The 17,955-nt window shown below is 44.0% G+C and overlaps 2 long non-coding RNA genes across 2 annotated transcripts in view; both read right to left on the bottom strand.

Moving 5' to 3' along the window:
- Window positions 1-2,919, bottom strand: part of LOC109299793 — a 15,229-nt gene extending 12,310 nt beyond the window's left edge. The window contains exons 1-2 of the long non-coding RNA XR_002098003.1: window positions 2,831-2,919; window positions 307-312 (exon numbers count right to left, since the gene is read on the bottom strand). This is a non-coding gene — a long non-coding RNA (uncharacterized LOC109299793). The remainder of the gene's footprint in view (window positions 1-306; window positions 313-2,830) is intronic.
- Window positions 2,920-7,746: 4,827 nt separating this feature from the next.
- Window positions 7,747-8,092, bottom strand: LOC109299787. Its single transcript, XR_002098001.1, has 2 exons — window positions 8,007-8,092; window positions 7,747-7,823 (listed from the first exon to the last, which is right to left on the bottom strand). It is a non-coding gene; the product is annotated as an uncharacterized LOC109299787 (long non-coding RNA).
- Between the last annotated feature and the right edge of the window lie 9,863 nt (window positions 8,093-17,955).

The raw sequence follows: 17,955 nt of genomic DNA, 5'->3' as shown, positions 1-17,955 counted from the left end.
GTGGGGGGGGGGAAGAGGGCGCCGGGGGGGGGGGGGGGGGGGGGGGGGGGGGGGGGGGGGGGGCCAGCTGTGGCAGGGGTCGGGAGTGGGCAGGGCCATCGGGGGTCCCCCCCATGGTTCCCTCCCCCCTCCTCCAGCCCCCTGACCCCTTACTCACCGGCACCGGAGTCCTGATGCTGAAACACACAGCCTCAGCAGCTGCATGTTTCAGCACCAGGGCACAGGCCAACCATAGAGATGCTCTGGCAGCCAAAGCATCTCTGTGGAGGACCCAGCCTCTGGTTGCCTCAGGGCACAGTCAGGGACCATGCCCTGCACTGCTTTTTTAAAAGTCGATTTCTTTATTCTGCAAGTTTGCAGTGTGGGAAACATTTTTTTGTTCCCACACGTGCCTGTTGCCCTGCCTCAAAGGGGTTTGAGGTGGGTAAGAGGCACGTGCACACTCATGTGGACACGCCAATAGGAGTTAGTTAGCATCCTGCCATAAAGGATCACCAAATGAAAGGATGACTAAAGAATGAACCCACTCTGTCCTCTACTTTCTCAATAATATTCTTAGCAACCAGTTTCTCTAGTTCTGCTTTCAGGTTTTGTCACAGAGCTAAATATTTTTTTCTGGGAGTATGTATTATAGAAGTATAGGGTTCAGACAGCTCAATCTTATGTTCTTTTTTCAGCTTCCAAACCCCTCAGAAGCATGCTGAAATTTATCTTCAATTTTACTGTGTCCCTTTACAGTACATATTGTCTGAGTAATACCTAGCCTGACAGGTCTTTAGCCCTAATACAGGTACATGCTTTCCTGGCAAACCCACAAACTGAATTTTCATTATCATTTTTTACCTTTAGCACCAGCTCCCATGTGCTGACAGTAGGAATCAGTTCTATGGTGTGAAGTCAGAGCTTTATCTGCTTTCTGTGAATACTTGCTTTTTTCAGGCCCTTTACAATACAGTCTGGCAAAACATTGGCTTCTGCACCAGTGTCCAATTTAAAAGTTACAGGAATCCCATTTGTTTTCATAATGATCTTCCAGTCTTCTGATGATATTGTACCATGTACTAGTCTTACATATAGCTCTTCTTCTTTGTTGCTTGAAATGTTGTAATTCACCTCACTGTGCAGTGCTTGCACACTCTGTACCTTGCTGTGCCTGAATTCCTCTGCACTTTAGCAAAATGGTTCACTTCTGCATTTGTTGCAGCATTTTCCAAAATCAGGACATTGCTGTGGCCTATGTTTGTTACCACCTCATGTACAGCTCTTTATGTTGTTTTCCTTAAACTTGCCCTGATTGCATTTTACAGGCCTCCCCTTGCAATTTATGTTTTGTCTCAGTTATTTCCTGGGAGGGCATATTATTCCAACAGTTTCAACATCTGGCTCTCTTTCCAAAGACCTTGCTCTAGTCTGAGTGATCTCTACTGCTTTGTACATGCTAACTATTCTTTCTAGCTTAAGATCAGGATCTTCCAGTAGTCTCTTTTCCTGAGCTGCGTGTCTCTGATCCCTATTACTATCTGACCCCTGATCAGGGAGTCTTTGAGTTCTCCAAAATTACAGGATTGACTCAGCAGTCTGAGATCCTTTTCAAATTCCCCAAAGGATTCTTCCTCCTCTTGTGACCTTATATGGAATTGATATCTTTCAAAAGTCTCATTCTGTTTTGGAGTGCAGTAGTCCTTACACTTTTTGAGCACTGTCTCATAATCAGCCTGCTCCACTTGGCTCAGATACAGATTGTTATATATATCCAATGCCTCTGCAACCACTATATTGAGAAAATTAGCTACCTCTTGGTCACTTGACTTAACGGCTCCATTCTTCCTCATGTATAGGTTGAGTTGTTACTCAAACCTCTTGCATTTCTCTGCCCCATGGCTGGATAAATTCAACTGTGCTGAAACCTGTAGTTTCTCCATTTTTTTTAATGCTCATGCAACACAATGGCGTCATCTGTTTTAAAACAGCAATATGATATGGTGCGGGTTCACATCCCTGAGGTAGGGGCCATTTTTACAAACACTAACAGTACACAAACAGGTATCAGAATCCCTCTCTCTAGCTCTGTCCAAATCCATTTAACTCCTGGGTTAGGGCCAGAATTACACATAAACTGGTTTAGGTGATTGAAAACCAGTTCTAATTTGTAACAACAGAAGTTCATTGCACATAAACCACTTTCAAAATGGCTGAAACTGGTTTAAGATAAACCTGGATGGAAGTAGTATCAGACTTGACTGATTTAAGTTAAATCAGTTTGTTGAACTTGTGTCCCAGATCACCTCCAGATTCAAGTTAACTCATAGCCTCTAGCATCCCAGGATGCTTTGGACTTCTGCTGCATGTCCCCCAACTTGCAGGATAGGCAGGCTGAACTTGGCCCAAGCTGTCTGCTTCAGCCAAGCATGCTTTAGTGCCCCCTGGCTTTTAGCTTGGGCCACTGCAGGCATGTGGCTACATTTCCAGCATTAAAAGTAAATGTCTGTTCACTTGGTTATTGGTTCAATCTATGCAGTTTAGACTAATCTACGAAGATTGAATCAGTTCAGCGTCAGGCTTTTTGACCATTTAGCCATTTGACCATTTAGTCTTAAAGGTGTACATTCCTCATGTCATTGGGTGTTACTATTGTCATTGTTGCTCTTGCCCTCATTGGATGTTACTGATGTGTTGTCAGCATTGAAATCTCAGGAACTGTGTTGTCAATGAAGTCAAAACTAGGAGTATCCAACACCAATCATATAAAAGAATGACTACAGACTTGGTTCAGTGGAAAATAATCAGCCAGGTTTATTGTCTACAAGCACAGGCCTAAGATGTTTTAAACTAACAAGTACATCAGACCAGGAGTTAAGGCATTTGTACCTGTGACAAGTCATCACAACACCACCCAGTCTCCCGTAGGCTGCTACAAATTTCCCATAGTTTCCAACCATCCTTTTGTACAATAATCAAAAGTGCTCTCTAGTTTTTGGTGTTCAGACTTATGTATCAAAATGTATTATTAATATACACAGAGTAAATTCTCTCACCTTCCAGGTACATTTTGCACTGAAGCTAAGCAGACAGACATCCCTCCTATCCTAAAGTTCTTTTAAAAAAAAATCATGGAGATTTTTTGCAAAAACTGGCTACATCTATACATTTAATTAATTCAAAGCAATAAACTCTGGCACATATTGCACCAGAGTTTGTTGTTCCCTGACACACTGTTTGAATGTGCGCCTGGGACCTCATCATGTTGAGCTGAGTCAGAGCAACCCTGGCTGGCAGGGGACCTGGAGGGTCAGCCTGCCAGCCCAAGGATTCTCTGACTCAGCTCAGTATGCTGCGAAGGGACTGGCTGAGGCGCAAACGTGCTTCAATGTGGGGTTAGCCATCAGGCTGCCCCCTCACTGAAGCATCCTCATGCCCCAGCCAGCCCAGGCAGTGGCTACACATGAGGTGTTGCACAGTAAATAATGCTACTGCAAGACAGTACTTATATTTACAAGTAGTATCCTTTTATTATTAGGCTTTGGTGGCCTTATAGGGCTTCATGTGTAGATGCAGCAACTTTACTGCAGAGCTAATTAGGCAGCTCTTCAGTAAATGTCACATGTAGACACACACACTGAGAAGGATAATGTCACTTTAGATTCCTGATACAAATGATATCTGGCCCTTGGTCTCTAAGATGGGTGGTCTTTCGTTGTGACTGCATGATTTTCTTTAGTAGTATAAGAGTGATGTTCTCACCACAATGGTCCATGCATCATGTGCAAGGCAAGGGTTTCTTAGGGGGATAGCTTTTATTGGCCTGATTATGTAGTTGGAATAGTATTAGATAAGCTTTTAAAGGCAAGACATTCTTTCCCAAGTCTGACGATACTGATGTTCTTTACTAAACTGTGTCTGACTGGTTGTAATCAGACTTGACGAAGAAAGTCTTGCATTCAAAAGCTTGTCTAATGCTATCTCAACTCCACAATAGGTCTAATAAAAGATATCACCCTAAAATCTTTGCTTTCACCTGATTTTCTTTGGCATACTGTCACTTTTTGCAATGCCTCCCAACGCTGCACTCCTTTCATAGTCCCTTTAAATCTAGAAAGTCCTATACTTTAATTTTGTATCCTGTTCTTTTTCTGTCCTCTACATTCATTATTCTGAATTCCACTTGTGCAATATCAGAGGAATGCCATTTAAAGCAAGTTTTAGTTTTGTAGGTTCATAAGTATTAAGGCATAAGATCTATAGCAATGCACATTTTTATTGTACTTTAGCAATAACAAATACAAAAAAAGGCTACAGTACTAAGAGTGCTCTAACATCAAGTTTTAGTCATATTTTTGTCCTTAGGAATGTCTGCAATAAACTAAAAATAAGAAAAAAATGGTCCAGACCAGTCTAATTGTCCTACCTCTGTTTACTCTAAAATTACTGTTATTATTATTATAAAGAACTATATTGCAATTTTTCCTGAAGCTTCCACTCCATTATGCAAGACAAACATGTAACAGTGGCAATGACTGTGCCACTAATGATTCATTAACATGTAAAAAAAATAAGGATAATGAAAGATGGACAAAAAATGAATATGAAACAGGGTGATTGTGAGCAAAATACATCTTGTAATTTAATTCACCTAAGGTATATTTTCTCTTTGTATTAGGATAAGAAAAAAAATTATCACCAAAGGCTAAACAAAGTTACTCCATGAACCATTTCCTTACTTGCATTATCATCCAGAATTCCAGCCTTCAAACAAACCTTATTTGTGACTCATTCATTTCATCCTCTGTACAGCTGGGTGTAGGCAGAGACTGCTCAGAGTTGGATGATTTTAGTCATGTTTAGAAACAAAAGTATATGGGCCTATAGAACTGTAATTTTTTTTAGATTGCAACTTTGCAGGTAGATACCACATTTACATATTAGGCAGTCAAATCCTGTATTAGACCTAATCCGTAGTTCGCTTTTTTGTGAAATTCAATGAATAGACAAACAAATGAAAACAAGGGGCAAGCCCATTTTATCTTCATGTAACAGCTCCTGTAGTTGCCATGGAGACATTGTGTAATTGTGAATAGTTTCTTGATTAGAAGATTGGTGGTCTCTACGTTCCTTTATACACAACAGGTAGCTGCAATTGAATATGAATTGTTTTCTAATTACAAGAAATAAAAACCTAACCTAGAACAGAAAGGATTACAGAAACTATGGGCATGTCTACATGTCCATTTAAGCACAACTAAATTTACTTTACATTAAGTTAATGCACAGTAAGCAATTTTGGCAGGTGTCTACACATGCAGAGACTTGGCACTAAATCTATTGCCAAGTCCCTCCAGCCATCCCATGTGCTCCTGTGGTCTCTTGGGGGGGAGCTCCAGCCTCCAGCCTCCAGCCACATGGCTCCTAGCACTTGGCTACTATCTTGGAAATTCTGATTCTTGTCCAGCCCCATCCCTTCCCAGGAGCTGCATGCCCACCCATGGTGCTGGGCCTGCTGACCCCAGCAGTCCCACCCAACCCCACCCTGCCACCCTGGTTCCAGGAGAGCCACACAACCACTAGCAGGGCCCACAGCACTGGCTGTGGGAGGCCCTGGCTGATTCCGTCCTCCTGCACTCCCTGCTCCAGCCCTCTTGCCCTGCTGCCTACACAACCCTTACCTCCTGCCTGCCCCCAGCACCACTCTCAGGGTACAGACAGGGTTGAAACAAAAAAAATTATTTCCTTAACAATACCCCCACTATCCCTCTCCCCCCCCTCAACAAACAGAACCCCCTCCCCTCAACCAACAAAGCCCTTCCACCACCCTACCCACGCACCAACAATAAAAAACCTTTTTACAAATGTAAAACTATTTACAGTATTTCTGGCCCTCAATCCCAGAGTGGGGGGGCATGGTGAGGCCTATGGGGCAGAGCCCCAGAGCAGGTACCCAGCACCCCAGCCTTGTTCCTCCATAGATTGAGGGAGCACAGTGACTCCAGTGGGTTTTGGCCTTATGCACAGCTGGGTCTTCAGGTATGTGGTATGGGGGAGAGTGGCTGGGCCAGGCCCAGGTGGGTGGCAGCAGGTCCAGGGTAGAGGCTGGGCCATGGATCTGGAGGGAAGGAGGTACCTGAGGACCTTCTTCTTGGGCCAGGTGAGGGCCTAGCTCTAGGTGCACCTACTCCAGGGCCTCTATTTGGGCCAATGGTCCCAGTCCATCCAACCCCGTGCCTCTGCCCAGGTGATTTCCTTCACCCACCAGGCCTGCTCCTTGGCCACTGCCACAAGCTGCTGGAGCAGGAGGGTCTGGTACATGGTGCACTTCTAGCACAGCTGGCACATCCAAACAGCTCCAGTGGTTGGTGGTGGTGACACAGAGCCTGTGGCAGGCCAGTAGGGGGCGCTCCTGTGTTAAGCCACCCACCTCCCTGCGCCCGACCACCTTCCAGGCTCCGAATGCCTCCCTAGGGGTGCCTTACGTCCGGCTGACCCTCTTCCTGGAGCACACTCACTAGCCTGGGGGTAACATAGCTGCCACCACCTCAAGAATGGACTCACTCTCAGCCCTGTGTCCTCGGGGAAACACAGGCCTAAAGTCCTATGGGTACTCGACCCAGTACAGGCACTTGGGGCACTTCCCCAAGTCTGGGAGCAAAAAGTACAGTCTCCCTTAGTCCGCAGACCTAAGGGGTCTCTTAGGCATAATTTAGACCCACCCCTCAATAAGTCTCCCACACCGGTCACAAAGGAGAACTTCATTGATTACAGGGGTAGGGTGAAAGTAGGGTACAAGATTGAGCAATATCCTAGAAATCCTAAAGAGCAAATAGTCTGGCTGAGGTAGCCTTTTGATCACACATCTGAGTTACTGCCAGCTAGATATCCAATCAGATCTTGAGTAGCTTACTCACAAGCATCTTCCAAAGGCTGGTGAAGTTTCCCTTTGGAGGCAGGCAGTTCCTTGCTCATGAGTTATGGGGGTGAGAGCCAGTCTCAGATGGTCATGCTTCTCTGAGTCCCCCGCATGGCTGCTCCCTGCTCCTCCTGGGCAGTCCTAACTTATATAGCCCCTGTGACCTCATTCACCTGGTCCAGTGGAGGCCAGCTGTGGTTGGCTGTTGGCCAACTGATTTGAAATACATCACTAGTTGCCGGGCAGATTCCAGCCCACCAGGTAGAAACCCCTCACCCAGGTAGCTGATGCCAGTCACGTAGGCAGAGGGAGCAGATTTCCCCCCTCCCTCAGGAATGTCTCCATCTCAGGTTACCTAAAGAGACAGGCTGAGGTGTGTCTCCTCTGCTGGGCTCATCCTAATCAAATGGTCACAACACAGAGATTACTCACATTGTCACAGGGCAGAGATTTTGGGGAGAAACCAAGGTGGCTTTCTGCCACAGAGCCTGCATCCCCACTGGGGCTGGTGGGCTCTCCCCAATGTCCAGATGTTGGCTCTGCAGAGGCAAGAAACAAAAGCTTTTTTGTGAGAGTTTACAACTTTTCAGAGCTAAGATACTCTGCATGGAGGTCTGTGTGTTGCCTGGCCTCAGATTGAGGGTCAGCCATACATGGGTGCTAGGGACCATGGTTAACTCACCGAGAAGGCCCAGGTCCAGGCAGCTGCCACCCAAGTTCCCTGTTCCCCGTGGCAGCAGAAATCACTCTTCCCACCCCAAAGATGTTCCAGGTACCTGGGAAAAGGACTCTAAAGACTATGAGGAGTGCTAGAGAAATTGCTTCAAGCATGAACACTCACCTCGCTGCAGACAAGAAAGGAAAGAACAGGACATGGGGTGATCACAGACACCAAGATTTATCAGCTCCTGTAAGTTCCAGTTAGCTGGGCATGTGATGGATAACCATTTAAAAATGCACCCAGCAATACCTGGAGGAGAGAGAGGAAGACAGGGAGAGAACTGGAAGGAGTAAAGAGACAGAAAAAAATGCTTGGACTATGCCCCGGCAGGGGAAAGCAGAAGAGTAGGAAACTCTCTCCTTTTGAGGCTCAGAGGAGTCTACTTACCTAAATCCAGAAGAAAGAAGATGCCATGGCAGGGATCAGAGGGCTACTGGTTACTTGATCCAGAAGAGCCTGAAGCCAACTAACCATGAGTGGTGGAGTTGCAGGACTGGGGATCTATTAGAAACCTGAAACCCACTGTCCTGCAGCCCGCCTAAGGATAATATTAAGGATAAATAAGAGTAAACCCTAGACAGGGATCTCCACTGCTGGAGACAATTAAGCCTTCCCTTCCCAGGAAGCAGAAGCTGAGTACAGGGGGCTAGCCATTCACTGTGTGATAATATATACAGAACCAAATCCAAGCCAGACAGCTCATTGCCTTGGTCTATCAGTGACCCCCAAAAAACCAGAACTGTGTGTACAGAGAAATCATAGCCAACCAAAGGTCAGCAGTATTTTAGGCCAGCAAGCCTCCCTCCTTCTTTAGGTACATCAAGTTGTGGCAGGAGAGATAGGGGAGATGTGCTGAGAAAAACTTTAGTTAAAAACTCTGCAGGGACCTTGAGGCTAGCATGGATCAAATCCCAATGGTAATGTAAGCGAATGATCTCATTAAATTAACTCATTTGCTTACACCTCTCTTGCTCCCCTGGAACCCATGGCCCGTTAGGTGCAGGCCACAGGCAGCTTGTCCCCTCTGCCCCCTTCCCAGGGTGGGGTAGTTCAGGCTGCTGGCAGTACCTACTGCCACAGCTCCAGACCCTGCTCCCATCTCCTGTCCCTGCAGGCCAACTACTCTGCTGTACTGCTGCCCAGCCCACAGTGCCTGGGCTTGGGGCATATGGGGCTCCCAGACAACTGAGGCAAAGGGCTGGCCACACCCCTGTCCTCCCCACTGGGGGCCTCTTTGGGGAGGCACCCCAGGCCAAGCCCCTCTGTGCACCACTGTTGTGCCCCAGGTGTGCCCCTGTGGAACGTGTCCTAGGCAGTGCATGATGAGCTGTTCGTGAAGACTGAGGGCTGCCTAAACCACTATGCCCTGCTGATGAAAATCCTTCTACTGCCCTGGATATACCTGTGCTCCTGGTTCAGGACCCTGAGCTACAATGGTGCAGAGGCAAGCCTGGGCTGCCCCTCAATCTTCACCACCACCTGGAGAGCTACCTGTGGCAGTACTATATGTCCCTGCACCCCACTGCCAAGGAGAACATCACTGCTGGCATCAACACCTTCCTCAGTATGTGAGAAACCCATGCCTATACAATTGTAGGGACATGGGCTGCTGAATAAAGTTCTGAACTAAGTCCTGCCCCACTATGTGCTGTAGTGGGGGGTGGGGGGGACTTGGGTCCAGGGAAGTTCAGGCAGGCTAAGGGCAGGGAGTGGGGGTAAGGGTAGGGGAAAGGGCCAGGACTAGAGACAGGGGCAGGGACTGGGAGGGCCCTCATACAGTGCAGGACTTATTATGTGTCTGGAGCTGGTGAGGACGGTGGCTCAGTATTGTCCTCCCTGTTGGCAAGGGCAACAGGCTGTACCCAGTGTCTGAGGGCCATGGTGTGCAGTGGGCTAGTGCCTGGCTAGAGGCCCGCCCAGGGGAGGAAGTGGTACTGCTAGTGGCTGACAGTGATATTGCCAGCCCCTCCTTGTGGCGAGGTCTGTGGCTGCACTGAGGGTAAGACAGTCGCTGGCCAGTGCTCCCCAAGCTGCCAGTGAATGCAGCAGCTGGGGAGGAGGATTGGACAGGGTGATGAAGGCCGTCCTGCGGTGATATGTTACCAGAGGGATCAGGGCAGAGCAAGGCCCTACTGGTGACACTTGCAGGTGTGCGGCCTGGGTCCCAGAGCACCAAAATACAGGTCAGCTCCCAAAAAAAGGCCATGATCTTACAGGCATGACCAGATTGACAATTGTAGTTGGTCATGAACTTCCACTGTGCCTGCAAGGCCTTGACCTTAATGCAGCACTGCTGCACTAACTGGGAGTGTCTTCACTCATGCATGCCACCCGACAGGGCCTCATTAATGTGGGCATTAGATCTCCTCCCCTATGCAAACTTCCTCTGTACATTGGCATGGTCACAGAGTGCCACAAGGTCGCCAACCTCCTCCCAGGTCCAGTTGGGGGCCCAGTTGGTCAGCACAGATGTGCACACATAGACAGGGCCAGGGCTTGATGGGGAGGATGATGAGGATAACATTATCATCCCACACTGGCTCTCCAGGCTCCCTCATAGCTGCCCCTGTATGGCCAGCCCTAGACAGTGCTCAGGAGTGCTCAGCAGAGGGGCATGGCCAGGGACTGGGAGCCATGTGGCAGAGGCACTTCCCCACAGCACCTGCAAAGAGACACTGCTGGGGGTGAGTAGCAACAGGGAGAGACAGCAAGCCAGCATCCTTCAGGGATCTCAGGGCTGGGCAAAGGATGCAACAAGCTACAGCCCTTTGCAATACTCACCTGTAGTCAAGCAGCAGCTCTGCAGAGGGAGCAGGCCAGGTGGAGGCATCCTGTGGCCTATGCAGCAGGGTACATGAGGCCTGCTGGGCTCCTAGACACAGAACAGGTTCCTTCAAGTGCCCTGGTGTATGTGCCCCAAGGCACAAAATTGATTCAAGATTTTATACCCTGCAGCTAGGGGCTGCCAGGGAGCAGCCCAACCCTGAAGCATGAGAGTTGCCTAACCAGGAGCCCTGCAGCTGGGGTCGTGGCTGGCCCTCTAGTGGCTGGGCAGACCTGACACTAAACTTAGTGCTAGGTCATGTCTACATGTGCATTACTATGCATTAACTAATCACACCTAAATTTGATACCTGCATTTGCAGGTATCAAATTTACTTACGATTAGCCATTTTTACTATGCAGTAAGGGCATACACATGTAGACATGAGTCCATACTGCACCATAAATTAAGCTAATGAGCATTAATACATCTCATGTAGATGCACCCTATATATCCTTTATTTTCTCTTATGGGGTATACAAAAGCCCCCCTATACCAGTAATTCTAACAATTAGAAGATTCATTTTCACTTCTCTAAAGAATGTGTATTCACTGTTGATCAAAGTCCGACAAATCAAGACCTAAATACTTAAACACCATTTTACACTACATATAGTAAGATTTGCTTTATGGACAGTGGGTGCATCTACATGTTCATTAATGTATTGTAATTACAGTGCATTAAGTTTAGTACCTGTAATAACAGGTACCAATTTAATGTGTCATAATCAGTGCTACTGCACATTAGTGCAGATGAACACTTTTTGTGTTACAATTAATGCCCAATGAATGAATTTGCTGTACATTAGCACATTAGCATGGTTTTTGCCAGCTACACTAATGCACAGTAGAAATATTCCAATGGCAATTGAGTGTTTCTTGTAGACATGCCCAGTAATTCCCAAACTGAAGGTCTTGATAAAGGAAATGAAATGCATTTACTATGACTAGTTCCTATCAAATGTCAAAAGCTACCATGGGTAAAACGTGTTCTTATTTCAGACTAAATGTATCAGGAAATATGAGATTTTTGTCTATGAAACCACATTGTCTTATTTCTTACATTGAGGAAAGTCAGAATCCACCAAATTGACTCTGTCTGATTTGAAATGACAAAACTTAAACTAAACTGTGTTTCTGAATTTGAAGGACCAAAATCTGCACCCAGTAGGCACATCTACAAGTTCATTAATGCACTTTAGGTAATGCACATTAAATCTAGTAGCTCCAGGTATCTAGACACAAGCATGAAGTCTGCTCTGATGAACTGGAATTCCAGTGTGGTGGAGAAGATGTGATTAATCAAGTCTGCTGGAGTGACCCAATTGCTGTGCTCCAGTAGCCTCCTGAATTTTGTGTATCAGCATCCCCGCACTTAAAAATGGTAGTGGGGGTGCTTAAACTAAAGCTCATCAAATGAACTTTAGTTCAAGCACTCCTACTGTCTTTTTTAAGTGTGGGGATGCTGATATATGAGACGCAGCAGTGCTTTAATTACAGCACTCCCCACCTCTTCCCGCAAAGAACATGTAAAACTACCTTCCATTGTGAGTTATTAGAAAAACTGCTCATAAAGAGAACATTTTGGTGATGTTTTAACATGCATTTAAATAGCCTAATGCACATTGAAGTGCATGTGTAAATGCACCGGATGTTAGAATAGAGTTAAACCAGAGTAAATACTTACATTTCTTCAGATTTACTCGATTTATAATGATGTAAATTAGGAGAGGATGTGGCTTAATATTTGCATGTTCTTTAATATAATTTATTCTTTTCTTTATAGTTCATAGCTCACTAACTGCACAAAAATAGTTCAGATCTCTTTGTCTGAGAAATATTGGGGATTATGCTGCTGTCTATGGAAAGGCTGAAAATGATGTCCCCTGCTAGTTGTTGCCTTTATTCTCAAATTGGATTCAGATTTGATACTGCAGAGAGTGAAGGATACCTGGTGTGAAGCATTACCTGACAGACAGAGAACTGCTGATTTCTTCAGTGACAGGCCAAAATAGAGGAAATGCAATAACAACACTGCACAGCACGTTTCTAAAGATGAAGTTCTGTTTAATGTCTGTCACATCTTTAATGCATGCATTGTTAGGGTGACTGTATTTGGATCTTGGGGAGCATTGGATTTGCAGCTGAATAAAAGGCCTAGCAAAACTGCTAACCATAAGGTAGAATGGTATGTTAAAAGTAACATTGCAAACAATATAGTAGTGTTGTAAGATATATAGCTCCTTATGTATCATTAGGAGGTAAAACAGATTTTTGCTTATGAATGCTTATGCTATGCCAGCCATTTGCTTATGCTAAGTAGCTATCCTAACTGTGTCAACCATTTTTAAGTGAGCCTGTGTAAGTTTGTGAGCTGCAAATGAGGTGAAGTCTTAAGAATGTGGAAATGGTACACCCTGGGACTGAAAAACAGACTGGAATATGAAAGACAACACGTAACTGGTAACAGAATCTGAGATAAACATATGCAAAAAGTTGAATGGTGATTGGTAGAGAAGCCTCCAGAAGCTTCCAGTTTAGGTCAAAGTCCACCCAAGTGACCGAAGAAGTGGGGTCAAGGTCTTAGACATGTGCTCATAGCAAAAAGATATGTAAATAAATGAAATATATAGGTAATTCCATGCTAATGAAACAAACAGTAAACAGAGGCAGTGCTTACGACAGGAAGAACTAAGGATGGAACAAAGGAGGGACAAAGGTGGGGTTAATGTTAATGAGCATAAACCAAGGTGTATAAATATGGAAAAAACTAATGTTTGTGGCAGCTCCCCAGTTTGTTGGAGCTTTGTCCGAACCTGTCTCCATTTTGAATAAAGCTGTTGATGAGCACCATGTGCAGGTGATGTGTGATGGCATTGATCTGTTGTCTCCCTAGTTGTTGCACACTGCATGGAGTTGGGGTCTAACATGCATCACGTGTAATAGTGTGTGCATCTACACATGCTATTAATGTGCTGTAAGCTCACTGCACAGTAAAATACTGCATAATAAGTTTTCCCTGGAAGGGCATCTACACATGCACCTGTAGGGAGCAAAATTTGCTCCTGATGTGAACAATTGAGAGCAAAGCTGCTTCTTCCCTGCTCTACCCCTTTACAGTGGCCAGGGGGAGCTCTAAGCTCCCCCAGGTACCAAACCCAGTCTGGCAGGGATCACTGGGGTCAGGCCTGGGCTACAGAGGTTGGGGGGGGACTGTCTGACTTCTAGGGCATCTGTTTCCCAGCCCCATGCCCCAGTTGGCTGATTGGGGCAGGGGGTTGGGAAGGTGTCCCCTCCCAACAGCTGTTTCTTAGCCCACTGTCTTGATTAGCTGGTGGGACCCAGCAAGCTCCCAGCTGGGTGGGGATTCTCACTGGCAGCTGCCCCACTGGCTGGGTGAAAATTCCCTGCCCAGCTAGGGGCCCACTGGCAGGTATCCCACAAGAAGGAGAGTTGACTGCAAGCCCCCACCTGAGCAGGGAAGCGGAGAACTCCCCAATCCCCGAGCTGCTTACTCTTGCCTCCTGTGGGGAGCCGGGAGCCCTACACTGCTGGGATGTCAGGGACTGATCAGCTCTCAGTTCCCAGTTCTCTGCAGAAGCTGAGAGCTGAGCAGCACTGGGACTGAGCCCCCTACTGGTGTGGCTGACCAGGAGCAAATTTTCTCCCAGTTGCATCTAAATGAGCACTACTATTCAGTAACTACTACACAGTTAATCTAGTACCTGTATTTACAGGTTCTAGCTAACTGCACCATACACTTATTTGCTGTGCAGTAGCAGCTGTGCAGTTACATGATGATGCTTTACTGTGCAGTAGATTAATCTACTGCATGAGTATCTCATGTAGAGGTATGTCTATAAGGTACAGGGCAGCATTACATTGAGTCATGACATGATATTTCTGTGTGCCCTAGCTGTGTTAATGTGGTCCTTTCAGACAGGATACCACATTAATGAAGTATTTAGCCAAGCTAATAAATATTGTTTCTCAGGAAAATTTTCTTCTATACTATACTATTCTATACTTTCTTTGCCATACTAATATGCCAACGTGGATTGTAGTTTGAAAGCTAGCGTGTGAAGAGGCACTGCAGCTGCCTCAGTCTGTATAGACATTTCCAAAAATCCAGATGACCAATTGAGAAGCTAACTAGCAATTATCAGAAAGATACCTTTAAAAATATGGTCCTTACTTTCTAGAAATTCTAATTTCAGGGGCTTGCTGATCTTACTTGGTCCCAGACCCTAACCTGAGAAACAATGGGAAGAAAATAGAAAAGAAATGACTAAAGAAGTACTTGAATTTGCTAAACATTTTGGACCTCAAATATAGAGAGTGTTTCTTGATAATAAATATATTTAAAATAGTAAGAAGAAACATCTCAAATGGTGTTGATACAATGTAGAAGTTAATGCCAAGGAAATATGACATAACTTGGATGTATTGCAGTGAAACATTTGATATGTTTCAGGGTCTTATAGAGTAAGCAGAGAAATAAATATGAATCAGATAGTACAACAATGTGTATATATGCAAGTGACTAAGTAAACTGAAAACATAGAATAATATTAATAGCAGTGTGTCATGCAGGGAGCAATGTTATAGAAAGTTCTGCAGGAATCTGTTCTGGGTCTGAAACATATTAAATATACACACTGAGTGCTTAGGGGGAAGGAGTGAAAAGTCTGCTAATTAAATCGGTGAAGATATGAAACTGAGATGGAGAGAGAGCACTGTGGAGGAGATTAAATTACAGTATGCTATGCCCTTGATATATTGGAACAGTGTTGGAAATCAATAAATTAAGAGTCAATAAAAAAGCCAATATAAAGTGATTCTAGAATAATTAAAAACATACATAAAGAATGAGCACTAGGAAGCAATAACACAGAGAAGGGAGTACAGGTGATAGCAGATGAAGAACTGAATAGACAGTGAGATGCTTTCTAAAATAATAATAAAAGAGCAAATGTTTTATTAGGCAGATTAACAGGATTCATATAAATCAATTCTCTAGGAAAGAAATGAGGGGGCTGTTCATACAAACTAGAAAATGCTCCAGAGGAAGAAATGCACAGGTATTCCCATAAAGGTTTCAAAAGGTATCCTTCAAAATCTTCCATCAGAGGAAAAGGGAATAAACTTCCCATAGAAAGGTAGCAGCACACTTCAATAAACCTTACAGCACTGACTGACCCCACGGAGAATGGTCTAGTTTCTCTATATTGTTCCTTTAGGCAATACTCATGTGTGACTTCCATTAAGTATGAACAGTGTCAGAAGAGTGGTTAGGTGTTATTTATTTCTCCTTCCTACCAGAATGTGTAGATGCCCATGGGTAGGGAAAGAACACTTTCTTCAAAAAACCTGAAAAAGTAAAAACCTCCTGCTCTTGACAGACTTCCCTTTCTTCAGAGGGCATATCAACCTTTTGTTGTCATGTGGTGTTTTGTTATCTTTACAATACCATTTTTTTCTAATCTTCAGAGACTTGTTATGACTATTGTCCAAATATTTTAAGTTCCATTTTCTGTGCATTTTATTTATCTGATCTCCCTTTTACGTTGTTTTCATTTTCTATACGGTAGAAAAGTCCATGTCTTGGAAGGACAACAAAATATGCATAAGTACTTTAGGTAACCAGTGATACAAGCTATTAAGTTGTTTTGAACAATAACATAACAATTTCCTGGTGAAATATGGAAATAGGGGTAAAATTAGGAGCCTAGGTAGGGATTATAATTAAAATGTCAGTAATGACTTATTTTTTTAAAAGGACTGTAAATCTGTCTTTACAAACATATCATTACATTTCACTGGTAGCTGGTTTTCTCAGGAGTAACTGGATAATTACAAAGATTTGCTGCATACATAGAAAAATAACGTTTGTTGGTAAATTCCCTGAACAGGATTTATTTTAATAAAAGAATCAGACTGAAAATAAACACCGTCATTTTATGGTACAATTACTGTCAATGATATATTGCTGCAGTGAACTGTCTAATTTCTTTTTAGTCTAACATCATATTTCACTGCATATCCCTTCTGTTTAATATGTACAGTACTGATATGCTGCTCAGTGAAAGAAAAAATGTTCATTGTTTGTTACTAATCATTAGCTTGGACTTTTTAATTACACATTTAAATGCATATAAATGATGAAAAATATTAAACTGAAGCTCAGAGAATGATGGCTCATAAGGAAGAGATGTGGCTTCCTCTGGGTTCAGTATATAGATACGCTGAGGTCTAGGGTTTCATTTCATCCATTTCAGTTGACAGAGGGAAATAATTCTCTACATGAGAATGGAGTTCAATGAGACCCCAAGGAACTTAAAAACTTCCTGTTCTAGAGATATTTCTATCACTGTCAGTTCCTCCTTTCCCCAAATTTTGATTTTCCGGTATACTCTAAAATCACTTATATCTTTGTGTGAGCTCTTTAAGTATTCCTACATTAGCTCATTGTGGAACATTTCCTACAAACCTAGTAATTTAAGTCAAACAATGAAAAGAGCGAGAAAGATTATGGTGAAGGTTCTGTGCTGTGCTCCTACAGTAGAGCTTGTAATGTCACTCCTGAAAAATGGATTTACAGCTGCCTTCCATAGGACCCAGTATTGAGAATCATCCCCAGCTAGATATGGAGTTTTAGAGCCTCTTTAGGTAAGTCTGGGCCTATGGGTTGAGGATTTCATCCTAGATACACATCTTTAATTGAGGAGATGTCTCTGCTATTTATTGCACATTTGAAATTTCAAGGAATTCTGGATACTGGAGTAGCAGAAGTGTCAAAAGCAATTTTTCTCACTGATAACTTTGTTCAGATGCTCTTTCCCCATGCTCATTCTCCCACCAATCTTAGTGTTTTCATGTAGGACCATCAGAATACTAAACAACAATTCATAACTCAACTAGAATAGTTTAAGAAGTAACAGATTTACTTACACCTTGGCTGTAAATAGACATTACATTTGTCCCACAAGAAAGCCTTTGTCCCAGGATCCTACACATATATCAGTACACTGTCCTACTTCAAGTGCCTCTGAAGTATATGGGATAAAATGTGCTAACAGTTTTACCTGGAACATGACACTGTACATCCATAGGATCACTGCATCTCATTCAAGGGCCAGGCTGTATGCTCTCTGTCCAAAAATACAGCAATGCAAGTTGGAAGGGTAACACAGATAAATAAACGACTGATCTGCATCTGTTTTAACTGGATCAAACCTCAAGACAGTCAGGTCTGCCTCAAATGAAATGTCTGTTTACGGCACCTGAGAACTGGTGCTATTATTATTATTATTATTATTATCATCATCATCTGGGAACTGGTGCTATTAAAGAATGAAGCTGTTCACTTATTAAGTGATAAATAACAAAAAGAACCTGTATCTAAGAACTCCATGATATGTGATGGGTGTTTATTAATTTCTAGGTATTTAATAGAGGTGAGGCATGAATAATTTCATCCCCAGAAATGCGCTTTTTAGAAAGTGAGCTAAA

Source organism: Gavialis gangeticus, unplaced genomic scaffold (genome assembly GCF_001723915.1).
Source record: "Gavialis gangeticus isolate Ggan-Ray unplaced genomic scaffold, GavGan_comp1, whole genome shotgun sequence".
NCBI classification, from domain to species: domain Eukaryota; kingdom Metazoa; phylum Chordata; order Crocodylia; family Gavialidae; genus Gavialis; species Gavialis gangeticus.
The sequence above is the reverse complement of the archived record's forward strand: the minus strand, read 5'-3'. Positions and strand labels throughout refer to the sequence as shown.